The sequence below is a fragment of the Pelodiscus sinensis genome, chromosome 1 (assembly GCF_049634645.1).
Source record: "Pelodiscus sinensis isolate JC-2024 chromosome 1, ASM4963464v1, whole genome shotgun sequence".
NCBI classification, from domain to species: Eukaryota; Metazoa; Chordata; order Testudines; family Trionychidae; genus Pelodiscus; species Pelodiscus sinensis.
The window spans coordinates 66,595,225-66,601,689 of NC_134711.1; positions in this window are offsets into that span (position 1 = coordinate 66,595,225).

Here is a 6,465-nt window from a genome sequence, read left to right on the forward strand (position 1 = left end):
AACAGCCAATTTATGGAGTATCGATTTTTAAAGCCCCAGATGAGTAAAAACATAGCACATGCCAGAGAAAGACCATGAGTATTTACATAACATTGCAGTTCTCATATCTATAATCTTCTCTCCAGAGACTTCAAATTCTATGCTAATTTAAACGAATTAAGCTTCATAGCATTCTTGTGGGCTTACAAGTATTACAGCCATTTGATTGATGGAGACATGGAGACATGGGGTATGTCTACACTTGCCCCCTAGTTCGAAATAGGGAGGCAAATGAACCATACCGAAGTTGCTAATGAAGTACGGGATTTAAATATCCCAAACTTGATTAGCATATTCGCAGCCAGTAGCCTGAATTAACTCACCGTGTGTAGACGCGGTGGTCCAATCCAAAACCCTTCCTTAGAATTAACTGTTACTCCTCGTGCAATGAAGTAAATCCCGCGCTTCATTAACAACTTCGGTATACTTCATTTGCCTCCCTAGTTTGAACTAAGGGGCAAGTGTAGACAAAGCCATAGAGAATTGACTTAAGCAATGACACACAGAAAGTCAATGTCACAGTACACATGGTAATTTAGAAGAGGATAAGACCACTTATCTCATTCTTACATAGATTAATAGATTTTACTTCCAGAAAGGACCATTGTTTGGTGACTGTAGTGGGGTACCCCTTCCCCCTTTGTTACGGGGTGCTCCCCCTTCTCATCACCCACGGGGTCATTAGTTCAAACCCCTCCTCGTGGTCACCTATGTGCGTCCCAACTAATCAGGTCGTTAACTTGCCGGGTCTCCCCGAGACGTCGGCTGAGCGGTTTCCTCCTGGTAGGAAGAGGGGGGTCCGGGCCCACCCCCTCTCACGGACCCCAGCCCAGGGCCCTAAGGACTCAGACGGAACCTTCGTCCGGTCCGGCTGACGGGGCCGTAGCCGCAACTCGTCAGCCCGCAGGCGCCTTTCGCCCGCCCTGGGCTGCTTCCTCTCCCCACTCCGGTTCACCCTGCTGAGCAAGGCTTACCCCTTTGGCTTCGGGCCCCTCCACCTAACGGCCCCGGGGAGGGAGGCCATTCGCGGCCTGCTTCCCCCTCCTTCCCTGCCGGTGGCATTTAAATCCCCCGGTTCTGCTCCACCGCCGCGGCCCCACCCGGCGTGGCGTGGTGACGTCTCCCATCGGCGGCCGGAGTAGCGTGATGGCGTCATCTGCCTGGACACCTCCCTGAGATCCTCCGGCATTTCTAGCCGGAAGGCCGCTGCCGCCGAACAGCTGACGCAGCGGTTGGTGGGGCGTGCAGGGGCCGCACGGGCGGCTGTTCGCGGCGTGCCCCACTTGGGGCTCCCGGCCTGACCCTTGAGAACCGCCGCATACGCGGTCGGGCGGGTCATATCAGTGTGGGGCACCTCTGCCCCGTCACAGTGACCATCTAGTCTATTTCTTGTACAACACAGGTCCTTGTCATTCTCACTTAAAACTTAGTAACTTATTGAATCACACCAGAACATGGTGATGCTCTGGATTAGGCAGACTATTGTTGGGTGTCCCTAGGCTCATTCCATTCTCTGCCTCTGTGCATACCTTGTGTTCTAGCAGATCTCCTGGGGCATTGGGTTTTGAAACCTCTGGCATGGTTGGTAGTCCCTCCCATTCAAAGTTTGTCTGGGGTCCCACTGGTTCAGACCAGTCTTCAACCTCCTGTAAGTCTGTAGCCAGACAGGAACCCCCCTGTAACATCCATTTTTGCTTTCCTGAAGCATACAGGGCTCACAGAGCAGTAAAAGCCTTAAACAGAAGGCCCAGATATGCAGGCTGCTGTGTGACCCTGAATGGCTGTAAACAGAGATATGTCAATTGATGACCAAGAGGCTGCTGAGGAGTGCCCTTGACTGAAACCCATATTGATACGAACACACAGCCATCCGTGGGCGGAGGAATCTCTCGCCCAGTAAAAAAAAAAATGTCCAGTACTTACAATTTAGTTATCTCTCTTGCAAGTGTAAATTAACTTGAAACTTGCTTGTAAGAACTGGCGTCACAAAGACAGACCAGTACAATTTGGCATCTTAGATAAGAAAGAGGATATGGGCCCCTATGGGTATAAAGATGGGTCCAGAAGCACACTTACTCTGAGCGTCAATCTACCATCTATCTGCTGGTCGGGTTAAGTGATTGGCCTCCCGAGGTTCCACGGGGACGCCCAACTTGTATTCATCTTTCCTAGGAATTGAGGGACCGGCCCTGGCTTGACCCGCTGGAGTCAAGAGGCACAGAAAGGGGTAAAAATTGTACCTGGATGTGGTCCTTTGTCTTAAGTGTACACATAGACTTAGAGCTCTTTAAAGATTCAGCTGTCACTTGGTACCATTATTTCAATTTTCTATCTTTATTTTCTTTGTAACCATTTTTAAGATCTATATTTGCTAGCAGTTAAGAAATAGAGAAATAGCCATTGTAACCATATGATTTATAAGCCTTTTTAATAAACCTATAACTGTTTAAGCTTTAATCTGACTCCTTCAGTTGCTGTAACAGAACCAAGCACAATTTAAAAGAACTTCAGCCGGTCATAAGGGACATATATAGGGAGAGCTTGGGCATTTTGGATCGTGTCACTTCCAGAGGACAGATCCGTTGGGGCATCTCTCAGTCTTCCCTAGACTGCCCGCTGCGAAGGGATCCTGTATCCTAGCAGTTGAAATCTGAGATGTAATAAGGTCTTCCTATAAACTCTGGGGCGTCTGTCAGCCTGTTGGGTGATGGGACCCCGGTCCTAGGGGTAAAGACACGGCCATTAAACTTCTTGGGGCCTTGTGTCCCAGCAGTTGAAGACTCGGGTGTAACACACACACACACTGCCCTGACCATCGGCTGACAAAGTCCTCGGTAGCCTCCCAGATCAGGAGCACAGGGCAGGTGTGTGGTTCCTCTGGTGGCTGGGGCCTGACTAAACTCCTGGGTTGGCCTTTTATACACGTAGCTAAACCCCTTGACTTCCAGTCAGGTGACTGATTGGGGTCAGGCTCAACCCAAGAGGGCTCAAGGAGGGGATCTTCCTCCTCTGGGTCACTGGGCAGACACTCTGCCTCAATAGAGGCACTCTGTGAGCAGATATCTAAGGATTAGACTGCAGAAAAAATTCTGGCCCAAAGAAACATTTGACTCCCTTGCCTCTGATAAATTACTTAAACTCTCACAAATATCAAACTCCTTCAGTATTCCACCATGGTAAATGCCTCCTGCTAACACTCAAATACCAACAAAGAGACCCAACTTTGTACTCACTGCCAAAACTGCCCATTAAGGACAAGCAATCTAGCCAATGTATCATTATTCTTGAATTCAAGATAATGAGATCCCCCTCCCTGGAGCACAGACAAAAGAACTGACAAGTGTCGTGAGAAACATTTGGCTTTGTGTCATTGCACAAGGGTACCGGAGGGTCACCTTCTAGTAGCTGTGGCTGCATCCTTCATTTGACACAGTATTTTCATAGAATCATAGGAATGGAAGGAACCTTGACAGGTCATCTATTTCAGTCCCCTGCACTCATGGCAGGACTAAGTATTATCTAGACCATCCCTGACAGGTGTTTGTCTAACCAGCTCTTAAAAACCTCCAAAGATTTATGTTGGACATGAGGAGAAACTTCCTGTCAGGATGGTTAAATTACTCGCTGGAGTAAATTGCCCAGGGAGATTCCACAACCTCCCTGGGTAATTTACTCCAGGGAGTAATTTAACCACCCTGACAGGAAGTTTTTCCTCATGTCCAACCTAAACATCCCTTGCTGCAATTTAAGCTCAATGCTTCTTATCCTATCCTGAGAGATTAAGAAGAACAATTTTTCTTCCTTATCCTTGTTACAACCTTTTATGTACTTGGAAATGGTTACGATGTCCCGCTCAGTCTTCTCTTTTCCACACTAAACAGAGCCATTTTTTATCTTGCCTCATAAGACAGGTTTTCTAGAAATTTAATAATTTTTGATGCTCTTCTCTGGACTTTCTCCAGTTTGTCCACATCTTTCCTGAAATGTAGCACCCAGAACAGAATAGAATACTCCAGCTGAGGTCTAAATTTTGTTGGTTTGTTCCTATTCTGTTTGCTTGTACCATTTTTCCTCATTTAATTGTTGAACAAATATATCAAGCAGTATGATATGGGACTCTACATCCTACATTTCATCTATTATAGTCTCCTTGTACCAAGTATGGTGTGTCTTGTAGTTCTGCGAGAAATGAGGGATACACAGAAACACTTGAACCTATAGTGGTCTTAAGGGCTTTAGTAAAAATAGCATATAATTCCTGCGCGCACCACATCTTGGTCTTCTCTAGGGACTGGCAGAACAAGAGCTGTCCAATTTTGAATGTAATTCCCCAATTCTCACTGTTCCAGAGCATCTCCTCACAATGAGACCTGGTGCCACAGCAGCTCTACCTAAGTATTCCCACCATGCACTTTAGCCTTCTCCTGTTTTAGAGGTGATTTGGCCCTGTGGTAAAGCCCCTTGCAGGATAAAAACTTCTTTAATCCATGTTCAGAAATATCAAAGCAAAATAGTCTTCTGTTCTACTGGATTCAGCCTCTTCCCTACAAGCAGGATCCTAGCAGCAACAGCCTATTTTGCTAACTGCCAGCTCTGGAGCTCCAATCAAATGAACCAATCAGGTCAAGCCTATTCTTAGGTCAAGGCTGACTTATAGCTTCTTTCCATCAGAGGGGCTTATCCACTTACCACCATTCAGGCAGCCTGCAACTCCTGGGCTTTTGACCTCAGCCCCAAGTTCTGATCCATCCTAAGATTCCTCTTGGGCTCAGTCTTTATAGACATCCCCAAATTTCACTCCTGGTCCAAAATTCTAGTTTGGGCCTTTGGATCCCCACCTTTCCCCCCTTAGTCATGCTTTTCATAGTTCTAGGCCTTCCCTGAGAAACTTCCTCTGTTCATCCTCTTCTCTTCTAAGGTCCCATATAATCAGGGCAGTCCAGAGTAGGTTTAGGGTCAGAATCAAGAATCACACTGAGGGTGACAGCCTGAGTAAGAGGCAGAATCCATCCATCAGAGACAGGACAAGGGAGCAATTACAAGACAATGTAAGAGGAACATTGAGTGGGAATCAGGCAAGGAAGCAGGAATTTGAGGAGATCCTGTAAGATCAGGAGCAGGCCTAATGACTCAGGGTATGTCTACACTACAAAGTTAATTCGAACTAACAGCCATTAGTTCAAATTACCTTTATAGCGGCTACACATGAAAACCGCTAGTTTGAATTTAAATCGAAGCGCTTCGAAGCGCTTAATTCGAACTCCTCATTCTGCAAGGAGTAATGCCTAGTTTGAATTAAGAAGTTCGAATTAAGGGCTGTGTAGCCTCTTAATTCGAACTAGTTGGAGGCTAGCCCTTCCCAGCTTGCCCTGGTGGCCACTCTGGGCCAAACCAGGGAAACTATTCTGCCTCCCTCCCAGCCCTGGAGCCCTTAAAGGGGCACGATCTGGCTACACCCAGCAAGCAGACCCTGCACCTGGCAAGGCATGAGCCAGCCACCCGCTGCCACCCAGCCCTCCGCCTCTACCCAAGACCAGGATAGTGGCTCCCAGGAGCCTGCCCGGGGCCGCAAGAGGTGAGCACCCGCCTGATCTAGTGCGGAGATCATGGACCTCATCCAGGTTTGGGGGGAGGCCTCCAACGTCCACGACCTCCGCACTAGGCACAGGAATGTGGCCGTCTATGGCAGGTTAGCTGCCAGCCTGGTCACCAAAGGCCAAATGCGAACACAGGAGCAGGTTTGCATGAAAATCAAGTTGGTCCAGTGAGACCCCCCCCAACTCTGAGCCCTGAGCTTAAAGCATAGGAACATAAGAACGTCCGTACTGGGTCAGACCAAAGGTCCATCCAGCCCAGTAGCCTGTCTGCCGACAGCGGCCAACACCAGGTACCCGATAGGGAATGGGCTGAAGACAATGACCAAGCGATTTGTCTTGTGCCATCCATCTCCAGCCTTCTACAAACAGAGGCCAGGGACACCGTTCCTACCCCTTGGCTAATAGCACTCCATGGACCCAACCTCCATGAATTTATCTAACTTCTCTTTAAACTCTGTTATAGTTCTAGCCTTCACAGCCTCCTGTGGCAAGGAGTTCCACAGGTTAACTATGTGCTGTGTGAATAAAAACTTTCTTTTATTAGTTTTAAGCCTGCTACCCATTAATTTCATTTGGTGTCCTCTAGTCCTTCTATTATGGGAACTAATGAAGAACTTTTCTTTATTCACCCTCTCCACACCACTCATGATTTTATATACATCTATCATATCCCCCCACAGTCTCCTCTTTTATAAGCTGAAAATCCCCAGTCTCTTTAGCCTCTGTTCATATGGGACCTGTTCCAATCCCCTAATAATTTTAGTTGCCCTTTTCTGAACCCTTTCCAAGGCCATAATATATTTTTGGAGGTGAGTAGACCACATCTCTT